The sequence below is a fragment of the Terrapene carolina genome, unplaced genomic scaffold (assembly GCF_002925995.2).
Source record: "Terrapene carolina triunguis isolate 2854851 unplaced genomic scaffold, T_m_triunguis-2.0 Scaffold183, whole genome shotgun sequence".
Lineage (NCBI taxonomy): Eukaryota > Metazoa > Chordata > Testudines > Emydidae > Terrapene > Terrapene triunguis.
In genome coordinates, this window is record NW_020664534.1 from 4,058,451 (window position 1) to 4,074,022 (window position 15,572).

Below are 15,572 nucleotides of genomic sequence, written 5' to 3' on the forward strand. Positions count from 1 at the left end.
TTACTCAGAATCTAAGTCACTTAGTTGCTTTTGAAAACTTTTATCCTGTGGATTTTCAGTCCTGGATACAACCACACTCATCTAAGCCAATCCCTGGCATATGTTCACTATCTCTGACAAGGGTTTCGTTAGTGATCATTATGGATATTTTTTAATCCTTTATGCTTCAGGTTTACACTTGGGAGATCCTGATGTTTTTGTGATTGAAATATAAAGTTAAATTGAACACTGTGGTTTGCAAGTATGCTCATTTGTACTGCAGCATACTAAGAAAATAAGAATGGCTGTACTGGGTCAGACCAAAGGTCCATCTAGACCAATATCCTGTCTTCTGACAGTGGCCAATGCCAGGTGCCCCAGAGGGAATGAACAGAACAGGCAATCATCAAGTGATTCATCCCCATCACCCAATCCCAGCTTCTGGTAAACAGAGGTTAGGGACACCCTCCCTGCCCACCCTAGTAGCCATTGATAGACCTGTCCTCCATGAATTTATCTAGTTCTTTGTTTATCCTGTTATTGTCTTGGTCTTCACAACATCCTCTGGCAAAGAGTTCCACAGGTTGACAGTGCTTTGTGTGAAGAAATGATTCCTTTCTTTATTTTAAACCTGCTAGCTGTTAATTTCATTTGGCGACCCCTAGTTCTTGTGTTATGGGGAGTAAATAACACTTCCTTATTTACTTTCTCACACCAGTAATGATTTTATAGACCTCAATCATATCCCCCCTTAGTCATCTCTTTTCCAAGCTGAAAAGTCCCTGTCTTATTAATCTCTCCTTGTATGAAAGCTGTTCCATACTTCTAATCATTACTGTTGCCCTTTTCTGTACCTTTTCCAATTCCAGTATATCTTTTTTTGAGATGGGATGACCAGATCTGTACATAGTATTCAAGATGTGGGCATATCATGGATTTATACAGAGGCAACATGATATTTTCTATCTTATTATCTATCCCTTTCCTAATGATGCCCAACATTCTGTTAGCTTTTTTGACTGCTGTTGCACATTGAGTGGATTTTTTCAGAGAACTATACACAAAGACTATGGTTGTCGCTCTGTGCCCTTTTGAGTGGAATGTGATAAAACAGTAACACGGCATTATAGGAGTTCCTTGATCTTTCAAGAACTATATAGATACATTACTACTATTGCTCTCAAGACTAAATCTTTATAGCTCCTATTCCTTTGCCAAAAAAAGAACATTTCTTTCACAATGTATATATGAGAATAACTTGCATATATTGTGTTATAACTACCAAGAGTTTTGGTTTTTAAAATGTGCTCAAACAGCCCAATTTCTCCTCCTCTGTGTGAACTTAAAAAAAAAAAAAAAAAAAAAAAAAAAGCACAAGGGGATGAGAATAAGTTACTATATGAATTTTCATTTGATTTTTGTTTTCTCTTGTTAGGCCAATGGAAAAGCATAGCAAAAATCTTTTGAGGAATGTATCTAATGTCTATTTCTAAATTCCATGAAACTTGAGATATTTGGGTGGTGAATGGAGATGCAGTGGTAGTGGAATACTACTTGTGGGAGCAGCAAAGCACCACCGATTGTTTCCCTATTTCTATCTTCCTATGCCAAATCTGCAATATTTTTTCACATATGTAGTTAAGTAGAAAGTTGAATATGGAGTAATTCGGTATAACTCAGGGACACCTTACATTAATTTCCAATTTGGGGGGAGGAATAAGTTACTGGGTAGTAGATTGTTGTGAAGCATTTCAAAGCTGCACTTCACTTCAGGAAAAGTGGACCTAAGTGCAGCTCATGTGTCATTTGGATACTCAAGTAATTCATCTGAAAATGATACCACCTGCCTGAAGGTGTTTGACTAGGGCTGGTAAAAAAAAATGTTCATTGAAGCTATTTTTCAACAGATGATTTTTTGTTTTGTTTTTTTGTTGTTTTTGTTTTGTAAAAAAAATACTTTTTTTTTTTTTTTGTGAAAGTGTGTGGTTTTCTGCAGAAAACATCAATATCCGGTCAAAAAAGAATGCCCCAAAACTCACATTTTCAGATTTTTGTGTGAAAAGTCAAATATCTTGTTTCAAAATGGTGCTGCCGTGCCTCACTGGAACTGTAGTTTGGGTACCATATACTTCCATTCTCCTCTCTGGCAAGACTAACTCTCCCATAATGCCACAGGGTCTTCTATGATGAATCACCTCCCAGAGAGGGAAGAAAGTTGTGTATCATGGGAGATGTAGTCAAGGCCTTAGAGTCTGGCCTATTGAGGAGAATGAGACCATAAGGTTTCCAAACTATAACTCCCGTGAAGCATGGTGGCACAATTTTGAATCCAAATATTTTGGTTACCTACATTTTCCATGCAAAATTTCAATAAAAATTCAACAAAAATGAATCTTCCGTGGGGGGGAAATATATTTTTTGACCAACTCTAGTATTGACCTAGAATTTGGCTATCACATAGTACAGTGTCATTGTCTTCCACCAGAACACATCATTTTGTAGTTCACTTGATTAGTATGTAAGATTTTTAGGACCCAGTTAGGCAAAGCCTTGAATACTCAATGTGGGTGCACAAGTGACAAATCCCATTGACTATTCTAGTGTTTTAAGGATTAGGTCCAAAGTCATTCTGAGCCACATCCTAACTCTTCTCTGGAATTTATTGGAGGACTTTCCAAGGAGGAGTTCAGTTCACATTTTTGTGTTCGTCAGAATCATCAGTGCAGAGAAGTCAGTCAAACCTGGAGCTTTGCAAAACCTATTGGTTTTGATTGATGTGATTCGTATGAGTTTGGTTGAACCTTTCCTCTGGGAACATCTCATAAGAACCCAACATCTAAATGCAAAACTCAACAAAATCTGCAGGCTTCAGGTGATCTATACAGAAAGTGATACATTTTCATAGTTTTGTTCGGAGACCAATCAAGTTTCACAATTAAATGATGAAACCTGTGTTTTTTGAGGTAAATTATTCAGATTTCCAATCTGTATTTTTAATAGCTCTAAAATATCATGACCAATTTCACCAGTGAGTCTGAAACTGAGTTTCACCTGTTTCAGATTGTTACAAATGTTTCGCACAGCTTTAGTTATAACCCCTTCTGTGTCAATTAAAGTCTTCATGTTTTGTTTAATGAATAATCTATTACTCCAGAGTTCCTTTTAGCAAGGTACAGAACATAACTGTGACTTGTTGAGTGATCCTTGTAAATTCAGACCTATCCCAACAGAACCAACCATGTTGTTTAGTTTACCTAGTTACTTTCATCTCTGTTTCTTTTGAGAATCTCTTGGAAATCTGCCAGGAACTTTGGAGTAACAAAAGAACTGCATTGCTTGAACATAGCAGTGTTTTATTTATATGTACACCTCAATGTTCTGATTCAAAGACTGTCTTGAGGTTTATGGAATGTGACTTGACAACAGAAACACAACCCAGTAACACACAATGTACTTTTGTGAGGTTAAATAAAATCTGTGAATCCCCATACATACTGCAGTAAAGCAGCAAAATGGCTTGATCAGCCAATTCCAAAGCATTATTTTAGTGCCTATCTACTCTGTGATGGTGATTGTTTTTCTTTGTTCTTACTGGTACCTAGAGTGGAACTTATTCACCAACAAAACATACAGATGCAGAGCCATTCCATTTATGGAAAAATCCAAATGAAACAAAAATGTTTTTATCTGAACTGTTCTTGAAACCTCCCCCACCATCTCACAGCTGATTGTCATTGCACCAAAAAGAGCAGTATTGTGGTATTTTACTGTGATCATTAGGAAACCATAAGTAAGATAATAAGCCACTATTCATTATAAGGACAATTTTGACCCCTCCTGGAACTTTCACAAAAGCATTCAAGATGCCTGAAAATCATTTGTTGAAGATTCTTCTCTAGGAGCCATTTGATAGGCTTTGTTTCTTGCTGATGAAGATACAAACCCTTCGGGGGAGGGGGGGGGGGAAACTAATTCCTTTTTGTAATTCTTGACCTTGCTTCCTTAGCATAAGGTGGCACTAGTTTCCATCCTGGCTTTCTTTCCATTTTGTTTCTGATTGGTTAATTCATAAAGCCAACAAATGCAAATGGAAAAATAGGGATGAAGCTCCCTTTAAAACAATTAACAATATGTTAGCACAGGGCTCCAGCATAAAAAGGGGGCTTTCCTTGTGTTTCAATCATCATACTATTCTCTCTTAGCCATTACAGCAGTAGTCTCTGATTCCAGTTACATGATGGAAAAAGTCAATTTCTTTAGAACAAGTTACTACAACCAAGCAATTTTTGAACCAGTCCTCAGAACTTTTTATGCTCTTGAGGGCCAGTTTCATTCTTTTGATATGAAATTTAACAGTGCTGCTAATAAAGTCTCCAAGACTAGAAATGGTGCAGAAGAACCCTGCCGATATGAAATGTCTGTTGTTGTAAATGGAAGTCCCAACACTCAAACTGGTGCCTTCACTTGTTACTTAAGAAAATAGAGTATCTAGAAAATGTTAGTAAAGCCTCTAATAGCTTCACTGGATTTGCCTTTGTGTAGATGGGGAAGGAGACATTCTCAGTTATGTATTGCTGTTACTGAATCCTTTGCAAAAATTCAGTCTTCCCCCTTCAGATCTCTATCTTCAGGATACCCAAGAAAATATATGTATCTAAATCTGATGGCAAATCCACTCTTTCTGTTGGTACAATTGTTGGGTGAGATCTGTGCCACGTCACTTAGAGGCGCAGCACAGAACTCACTGCCCAGTGGGAGGGGGAACCAAAGTGGTTTTAAGCCACCTTTGCGCTCTCCCTATCCCGGGCTAGAGAGGCACCTGGTATAACTTAATCAGCTCTAGTGGGACTGTTATTACAGCAGCGCCCCTAAGCTACCCTATGGGGCTAAGCACTACCTGGGATCTCCGCAATGCTCTGTGCTGTGGCCCTATCCTTGTATTCCAGGGCTTGCAAGGATGTCCTCTAAGGGCAGCCTTACAGCTGTCTTCTAAAGTGCCTGTGGTGGTGGGAATCCTTCCCCAGCTGTAACCCAGAGTTTTTATGGGCCTTTTACAGTGCTCTAGCCCTCCTAGCTGGGTCCTTACCATAGTAATTACATCTTGTCATGGTAGAGAGTTTGTGTAGCAGATATTTGGAAAAAACTGTATAGTCACAGAGCTCTATTTCCAGAGGTAGCTTAAGCTACCCACAATAAACAACATCATAATTGCCTTTGCTTAAGGCAGAAATTTGCTGCTCTTAGTTTCTCTGCTTCCATTCTCTTCTGTACCAAGCTTAGATTAAACAAAGATCAAAAGCACCATGTTTTATGATGATGGGGAAAACCTTTTTGCTTCCCAAAATAGGACTAGGGAAGATAGCTTTGTTAATCTTAATAATGGTTCCATAATTGATCCAACAAATTGCTTTAGATTTTTGAGACAAATGACTGTGTAATCTAGCATCTATTTAATGATTAAGGTCCTGCTTCTGTATTTTGTAACATATGGGTTGACTGCTGCACCTGCATGCTGTACAGTGCAGGATCTGGCATCTAGCTTCACTTTTCAATCCAAGCAAATTCAACTAATATTTTGGTATTAATTATGTGAGATTATAAAAAAAAAAATTAACTGGCTCATTTTTCTATACCCCTTGATGTGTGTTCTTGTAAGAGGACTTACCTTTGAAAATAAAGAATATTTCTGAATTCCAGATTTTAATCTACGTAAAATTTCACATCTTATTTAGAGTTATGGTTTAAATATCATATGTCATGAAATAATAAATATTAGTAAAAACTTGAGATTCAATCCAAAACTTCATTTAGGTAGAGTTACGGTTGTTGTAAATGTATGCTTTAATATACCTTTATTAGACTTGTAATTGTAGCAAAATAAACACTTTTGAAAGTAAGGAATTAAGGTTAGAAGCAAACTTTTGAAAGTCCGGATACTAGATGTCTGCAGTTCAAAAATTAATGAAATACTCTTTTTACCATTTTAAATCCCAGCTTAACTCTGCTTTCTCACATTACCCACTCCTATCCAGTATTCAGCTGCAAGACACAGGCTGCCACTATGCCAGGGAAAATTTTACATACTAGCCTGCAGACTGCAAATCCTCCTTCTCTCCCTAGTTAAAGAATGCAGTCCAGCCTTTACAGCACCCTGTTAGCAGGGCCGGCTCCAGGCACCAGCCCACCAAGCGTGTGCTTGGGGCAGCGCCTGGAGAGGGGCGGCGGGGCGCTCCGGCCGGTCGGGGAGAGCGGAGAGCCCCGGTTGGGCTCTCCGCTCCGCCCTGCTCCCGGGCTCGGAGCCCTCCCCTGCCGCAATGGGGGGGGGCAGGGGGGCAGCCCGTGGCTTTTTTGCCTAGGGTGGCAAAAAAGCCAGAGCCGGTCCTGCCTGTTAGGATATATTGGGGTCCTTGGGTGCAAACCATTTCCTTCCATGTTCACCTTCCCAACATGCTCAAGATAAAGGACCAGGATATATCTTCCCACTTCTTCCAACTTGAAAATATGGGCCTTCGATCCCCCAATATTATATTTTCAATAGGGGTTGGAAAGGTGTGTGCAGTTTGTGATTGTGCAACAAAGGCAATATAATAGCATATCAAATGGGGGAACACATGAGTTTTTCAAGTGACAACTTGTAGTATTCTTCCACTAGTCAAAGGAAGATCAAATGTCCCTACTTTTTTTTTAAATCTGTGCATTGCCTTTGATGGTGTTGACCACAAGGTGGCATTGATTTGTCTTAGTCTGGCAGGGAGAGAGGGCCCTGCACTAGAATCACTCTGTTTTTTTGTTTTTGTTTTTTTGTTTGTTTTCTGTTTTTTAAGAGATGATGCAGAAGATAGCTTTGGGATTGTTCTCTCTCCTGCGAGGTTTTGTGGAGGAGGCAGGATTTGCTCCATGGGAATGCAAGAAGTTTTGAAGTGACATAATATAACTTCTCCAAATTATGCAAGAAGCCGGTCAAGTCCACACAATTTTTTATACCTTTTTCAAGAGTAAAAAAAAAAAAAAAAATTCCAATCAGTAAACAGGGAGCTAAGCAACACTACTTCATACAACGGGTTATAAACATTGGAATAATTTACAAGGGTTGGCAATTGAAACAGTACAAATAACGTGAAGAAACATATTGGCAAATAAGTATCTTTTGTAGTCTGGTGAAAACTTAGCAAAATGATTTTAAGAACTCATGAAAATTAACAGGCATGTGCATCAAGTGACCCTTGCCCATTCCTCAAATGCCGTGTGATCTTAGGAACTGGAAGCCTTTGTGGTGGTCAGCCCAAAGGAATGTTGATACATCCAGAGGGGAAATTGTGCCAATCTTAACTACGACAAAATCTTTGAAGGAGACACTACAATAACACCAGCATTGTCAAAAAGGAGAACAATACTTCAGGGTCTCGAAAACATTTCAAAGAAACCTCCCTGTGGGGATGTGTGAGCTGTTTAAAGAGAAAATGTGAATTCACAAAGGGAACTAGTCTGCTTTCCTTGCTTCCTGTAATCTGAGGTAATACATATGAAGCCTTTTCCAGTGAGCATAAACATTATTTCACAGTTTGTAGGCAGGCAGTTAAAACAGAGAAAGGCACAATGTACACTGCCAACAGTGGGCCCAATCCTGAAAAGACTTCCTGTGAAGGGCTGAGTACTTTCCAGTATATGTGACTGGGAGCCCTAGGAGCTGTATGGTGCTAAGAGCTGCCAAGATGCTAAAATGAATGTATTGCCTGGGCTTAAATTGGTCTCAAAGAAGTCCTAGGTCTGTCATTGCCCCAAGAGGGATTTTCATTGATTCAGAGCAAAATCTTTGGTCTCAGACAGCTTCTTAAAATGCATACATTGTTTCCTTCAAGGGAAGGTAGGAAAGTAGTTTTCAGTACCAAATAACAAAGGTATAATGGACTGAATTTGCCAGTTGGGGAGCACTGAAAGATTGTATTAGCCAGCCTGGATGCTAGTTGCAGATGAACAATAAGTGGTGAGGCAGCAGAGTGTGATGTAGCAGATGCTGTTACTGCTACACCCGAGAACTTAAAACTCGGGAAATAAGCCTCAGATTTATTTCAAGTTTGAAATGCAAAATCCCATTTGCCATGCCATCACGCCTCACAACTTTCAAACCTCCATATGCGTGACACAAGCAATCGAAATGTGTGACAAATGACAGAAATACTGTATTGTACATTGTGCCATTGTTGGCGGATCATAATGGTTTTTAATAGAAGACCTGTTTTAAAGGATGTTTTCTCAGTGGGGGAATTGAATTAGTTTTCTTAAAAAAACAAACCAAAAACCCATACCACCACACACCCGGGAAATGGGAAGGCAGTTTCACCGTAAGAATTCACACACAACCACTTTATTCTCAGGAATTGATCCATAGACTCTGATCCTCCGCATCAGACCTCTACTTGAGCTAAAGGACTATCTGTTACTCTTTGTGACACATAATCTCCCCCCTTCTGTTTTTGCCTTATTGAGTTCCTTTCTATTTATTTGGAGGAACATTTGAGATATTTTCAGTTTTCAAAATGTATCTCATTTGACTATATTAATTATTTATATTAAATGGTCCATAAGAGAACCGAATATTTAGCAGCATCAAGATGCTATTTGTAGACTAAAGCTAGATTATTCATTATTTATTACACCAATATATGAATCCTGCTCACACCATTACTTCAATCAATGAATGTGCATTACAAAAGGAAAGGAGAATGTTCAGTCTGTTCACAGTACTAGCCTTCCATATTTTGTGTGTGCATAGGAAAAAGCTGCCTTAGAAATTGCTTTTATGCAGTGGTTCTTTCTAAAAGAGGTGAAAAAATTCCATTCACAAACAAACATGCCCAACCTGTTGGTTTTATTCCTAGAGTTCAGATGCAACCATTGAGGTATCAGCATGCAAATAAGCAAACTGAAGTTTCTTACAGCTAATGTAAAATCTGGAGCAGAATCATACCATACAGTGGATCAGTAGAAAAGACCCTCAGGACATAAGAAATGGCCGTATTGGGTCAGACCCGTGGTCCATCTAGCCCAGTGTTCTGTCTGACAGTGGCCAGTGTCAGAAACATCAGAGGGAGTAAACAGAACAGGGCAATTTTAGGTGATCCGTCATCCAGTCCCAGCTTCTGGCAGTTGGAGGTTTAATGACCTAGCACATGTGATTGTGTTCCTGACCATCTTGGCTAACAGCCATTGATGGACCTATCCTACATTGACTTATCTAATTCATTTTTGAACCTAGTTATACTTTTGGCCTTCAGAACATCCCATGATGAGTTCCACAGGTTGGCTGTGTGTTGTGTGAAGTAGTACTTCCTTTGTTTTAAACTTGCTGCCCGGTAAATTAATTGGTGACCCTTAGCTCTTGTGTTATGTGAAGAGATACAAACTTCCCTATTTGCTTTCCCCACATCATTCATGATTTTATAAACCTCTATCATATTGCCCCTTAATTGTCTCTTTTCTAAGATGAACAGTCCCAGTCTTCTTAATCCCTCCTCATATGGAAGCCGTTCCATACTCCCAATCATTTTTGTTGCCCTTCTCTGCACCTTTTCTTTTGAATATATCTTTTTTTGAAATGAGGTAACCAGAACTGTGCATAGTATCCAAGGTGCGGGCATACCATGGATTTATATAGAAGCATACTTTGATACTTTGTCTTTTTATCTATTTCTTTCCTAGTGGTTCCTTAACATTGTTCGCTTTTTTTTTTTGACTGCCGCCACACATTGAGCAGATGTTTTCACAGAACGATCCATGATGACTCCAAGATCTTTCTTGAGCGATAACAGCTAATTTAGACCCTATCATTTTGTACATATAGTTGAGATTCTTTTTTCCAATGTGCATTGCTTTACACTTATTAACGCTGAATTTCATCTGCCATTTTGTCGCCCAGTTTTGTGAAACCCCTTTGTAACTCTTTGCTTTGGATTTGTCTGACTGCAATCTTGAGTAATTTTGTATCATCTACAAATTTTGCCACCTGATTGTGGTTCAAGAGCATGGGCAAGCTGGCCTAGCATGCTTAAGATAGGGAATCATCATAGTTTTTCTGATTATGAGGATGCATTTTTGCCTGGGCTAGACACTGTTCAACAGGCCTATTTGGCTTCCTCAGAGCTGTATTCCTACCTCAATCAGCAGCAACCTGTTCTCTGAAGTGCTGGCATCTGACTTGTTACCATGCTATTGCTTGTGCTTCGTAGTAAGACAGTTGACGGCACTTCAGGTGCCCCATAATCTTTTAGAGCTCTACCATGCTTGGCATCAGCACTTCATAAAGGAGGCAGTCACTGGCCAACAGTAGAGGGAAAGGAAGGAACTGGCAGAGGACCCAGCAGCTGTACTCTCAGGATCTTTGCACAAATCCAGTTATGCCAATTCTTGTGATTTGGATTGAAACTCTTGCAAAGTGTGTCTCCGTCTGTCTTAAGGCCCCAACTTCTGGAATGAAAAGACTGCATAAGAATCTCAGCAGTCATTTTAAAAAAAAAAAACATTTCTAGTCACGGTTGCCGAGGAAGCCTGGTAATGCCAAGAGAGTGCACCCCAATGGCTCAGAAACCTGAGGGCAGATTAAAACAATTCCAATTGTTTGTCTTTTGGTTTAATAATCATGGTGTTTTTTTTTTTTTTTTTCAATCTCATGATTCCTGGGGGGTGCAACGCATGTTTTTCTAATGTTTTTAGGTTGGCAATACTATAATCCAGTATGTGAACCTTCCAGCTGCAGCACCTCTTCCATCAGCACCACCCTCCAAGAGGGGTGTGTAAGGGTCTCTAATTGGAAGTAGGAAGCTGGGGATCATTCTCACCAACTGGGGAGAATGATGTGTAGAACGTCACAGGGAGCGCTGGACTGGGGAGAAGAGCAGTTAGAAATTCAGTGGTTGAGGTGCTGTACTAGTGTTTTGGGAAAGGGGTGCAGTGGAAATGAGGCTCTGTGCTGTGACGGAAGCATAGCATATGTCCTGTGACCCACCAGTCTGCCCCCGCTTGGGAATTCTTTCACATGTTTAGTAGAGCCACACATGTATGTTATCCCGCAGTTTGTCTGTCTTGTCAATATACATTTTACTTCCTGTTGCTGCGGCTTTAGTGGATGCTCCTTGAGTTGTCCATTTTAACAAGGCTGTCTTGCATCTGAAATCCACACATTTCCAGTTTGGTTCTGATGCCTCTGCTCAGGTTTTAAAATTAAGAGATATGCTACTATGAAGCATATTACCTTTGCTGCCAATCACCAATGAGAGAGCATGGGTGGGTGTGTATATTTATGCTCTTTAATCTTTGGTGTAGGCATCTGCCTCTACAGGAGCAAAAGCAATGATTCACTGTTTCTTATTGTGGTCTCACCTACTGAGACATTTAGAGTAAAAAGTCTTTCTCGTGTATATTTCATAGAATCATAAGATTGGAAGGGACCTCGAGAGATTGTCTCGTCCACTTCCCTGCACTCCTGGCAGGCCTAAGTATTATCTATACCATCATTGACAGATGTTTGTCTAACCTGCTCTTAAAAATCTCCAATGATGGAGATTCCACAACTTCCCTGGGCAATTTATTCCAATGCTTAACCACCCTGACCGAAAGTTTTTCTTAATGTCTAAACTAAACCGCCCTCACTGCAATTTAAGCCCATTGCTTCTTGTCCTATCCTCAGAGGTTAAGGAGAATAATTTTTCTCCTTCCTCTTTGTAACAACCTTTTATGTACTTGAAAACTATTATCACATCCCCTCTCAGTCTTCTTCTCTCCAGATTAAACAAACCCAGGTTTTTTTAATTTTCCCTCATAGGTCATATTTTCTAGACCTTTAATCATTTTTGTTGTTCTCTGGACTTTCTCCAATTTGTCCACATCTTTCCTGAAATGTGGCACCCAGAACTGGACACAGTACTCCAGTTGAGGCCTAATCAGCTCAGAATAGAGCAGAAGAATTACTTCTCGTGTCTTGCTTACAACACATCTGATAATACATCCCAGAATGATGTTTGCTTTTTTTGGCACCACTGTTACACTGTTGACTCATATTTAGCTTGTGATCCACTATGACCCCCAGATTCATTTCTGCAGTACTCCTTCCTAGGCAATCATTTCCCATTTTGTATGTGTGCAATTGATTGTTCCCTTCTAAATGGAGTATTTTGCATTTGTTCTTATTGAATTTCATCCTTTTTTTTCCCCAGACCATTTCTCCAGTTTGTCCAGATCATTTTGAATTTTAATCATCCTCCAAAGCACTTGCAACCCCTCCCAGCTTGGTATCGTCCGCAAACTTTGTAAGTGTACTCTCTGTCAGTGATTTAAATAATGGCATAAAGTTTATTAAACCAAACCAGAACTGATACCTGCAGGATATGCCCTTCCAGCTTGACTGTGAACCACTGATAACTACTCTCTGGGAATGGTTTTCCAACCCGTTTTGCACCCATCTAGGTTGTATTTCCCTAGTTTGTTTATGAGAAGGTCATGCAAGACAGTATCAAAAGCCTTTCTAAAGTCAAGATATATCACGTCTACCACTTCCCCCGCCCCATCCACAAGGCTTGTTACCATGTCATAGAAAGCTATTAGGTGGGTTTGACATGATTTGTTCTTGACAAATCCATGCTGGCTGTTACTTATCACCTTATTATCTTCTAGGTGTTTACAATCGATTGCTTAATTATTTGTTCCATTATCTTTCCGGGTACAGAAGTTAAGCTGACTGGTCTGAAATTTCCCAAGTTGTCCTTATTTCCCTTGTTATAGATTGGCACTATATTTATCCTTTTCCAATCCTCTGGAATCTCTCCCATCATCTAATGGCTCAGATACTTCCTCAGTCAGCTCCTTGCAATCAATGTACTTCATCAGGTCCTGATGACTTTAATACATCTAACTTGTCTAAGTAATTTTTAACTTATTATTTCCCTATTTTAGCTTCTGACTTTATCTAATTTTCACTGGTATCCACTATGTTAGATGTCCAATCACTACTAACACTTCTGCCATTTCCACATTTTCTGTTACTGTTTTCCTCTCCCCCCATCCCCCTTATTGAATAACGGGCTTACCCTGTCCTTGGTCTTCATCTTGCTTCTAATGTATTTGTAGAATGTTTGCTTGTTACTCTTTGTCTCTAGCTAGTTTAATCTTGTTTTTTACCTTGACCTTTCTAATTTTGTCATAATTGTGTTTATTAACTAGCATTTCAAGTTCTTCCTGCTTATTCCCCATACTTCTTGCATTTCTACTATTTAAAACAGCATGGTCTAGACAAAATAAAAACTTGACTGCATTACACCCACTACTGATTGTGACTTTTAATTACAGGTTCAAATCGTGTTTCTAAGTGTGTGAGAAAAGGCGGGGGGAGGGAGGGGGAGAGGTTTGCTACACAGAAGTTGTACAGGATTGACCAGTACATTATTTCTCAGTAGTATTTCTTGCTCTGGTAGCAGGTTTTTTTAAATGAAAAACTACTATATCAAGAGTGATAAAAATTTTCATCAGCAGATCTTGCAGTCAAATTTGCACAGTGATTGCATAATGGAAACTGGGTTATGCAGTATAACTTTGAATATTCTGTTTTAGAAGGTTTTATCTGGTTCTCACAGCACAAACAAAATATATAACGTATTAAAATGGGGTTTGATCAAGAATTTTCATAAAAGGGGCAATTTATGAACATGGGCTGATACATAAACAATTCTAATGGCAAAACCTGTTTTGACATTTAAAGTAAACTAGATAAAATGAGTGTTACATTTTCAAAATGGCATCTACATCTTAGAAAACTGTTTTTCTACAGTCGTTCAATTAACATGGGGAATACTTGCGGAACATAATGAATATCACAGTCCACCGTAGTGTTAACTGTCTTCTAAAGGTGTTTGTAATGGTTTTAATGGTGACATTGAAAAATTAATCATAGTTGTATTTTTATAAAGCAACTGCCAACTAGGGGAATTGCCAAATCTGTTAAAATAGACTTCACAACATGAAACAAATCATCATAAAGTATAGGGGAATTGTTAGACTATAAACATTTTTATACATGGAAGATTTTGAAATGTTTTTTTAAAAGCTGGAGAAAGATGGGATAGGTTGGGTAGTCATGGGACATGAACATCACATTGTAGAGCTCTCTGTAAAGGCTCCATCACTCACCAATTTACAGCACAACGTTGGAAACCTTAAAGGTTGCATCATTTCACACCATTAAGGCAAAGTTCAGTGAATAGGTCTGCAATATAGCCAGATTATTTTCTATTATGAGCTTTAAAAATCAACTGGGGCCAACTTAAAATCAATTTACCATTTTATAGGCAGCCAGGAGCAAAGAATGCAGGATGAGTAATATGAGGTGAGCAGGTGTATTGCTGAATTCTGCACTAGCTACTAGTGATGAAGAAACACTGCTGGAAGCCCTGCAAAGAGGGAATTATAGTAATCAAGCTTCATTGTTGACAAGGGCATGTGTTGCAGATGCGAAGTAGTCATGGGATAAATAGCAGAGAAACCTATGCAGACTGCACATTTGAAAACCTTTCATATTCAAAACAAGGAATACCATAGAAAGGATGTGGCTGAAAATAATACCAAGGGGGCGAGATCCTGGTCTCATTGAAGTTTTGCCATTGACTTCAGTCAGGCCAGGATTTCATCCAAGACTCTTAATGTGGCTATCTATTATAAATACACATAGATGTGCTAGTATAATAAACTGTTAAAAATCAGATTACTATGTGAGAAATGGAATAGAGGGATTAAAAGCGAATCAGAATGACCAGGGTTATGTATGTTGGATTAGCAAGATAATAGAGCGTTTGCTGATAAGATTTATGGTAATTTCAAAGTCTTTGTAGTACAGGCTGTAATATCCATATAATGTTATCAAAACAAACCAAGGACCACATCCTACATATTGTGCTTCCACTTCCCATGGGAGTTTTGGGTGGGCAGTGAATGCAGGACTAGATGCCAATAAGATTCTCTCTATTACGGTTATTAATTTGAAAATGTGATATGTGGTTTAAACTAGTAAATTCTCTCATACTTGCTTTTCCTTGCTCTTTCGCTCTTTTTCCCTTCCTCCCTCTTGAGTACAGCCAATTGCATTGCTACGTGCTGCTTAGGCTTGTAAGTCTTTGCTTTGTAAGTCCATGAATGGCAATTAGCCAGGATGGGCAGGGATGGTGTCCCTGCCTCTGTTTGCCAGAAGCTGAGAATGGGTGACAGTGGAGGAATCACCTGATGATTGCCTGTTCTGTTCATTCCCTCTGAAGCACCTGGCATGGGCCACTGTCAGAAGGCACGATATTGAGGTAGATGGACCTTTGGTCTGACTCACTGTGACCGTTCTCATGTTATCTATGTACAACAGTCAAAAGTGCATTTGTGCTGTCCAAGTGAAAGTGGCTGACTATGAAAGTGAAAAGGTGATTTACATCAGTGTTGTAGTGTCAGGCAGTAATAAAACACTGGACGACTGTTGGACACACATTATATTATACAATTATATAATTATAAACTATATAATTGGAGGCAGTTGAGCTTGTGTGCAGCAGGCTGTTATTTACCAATCA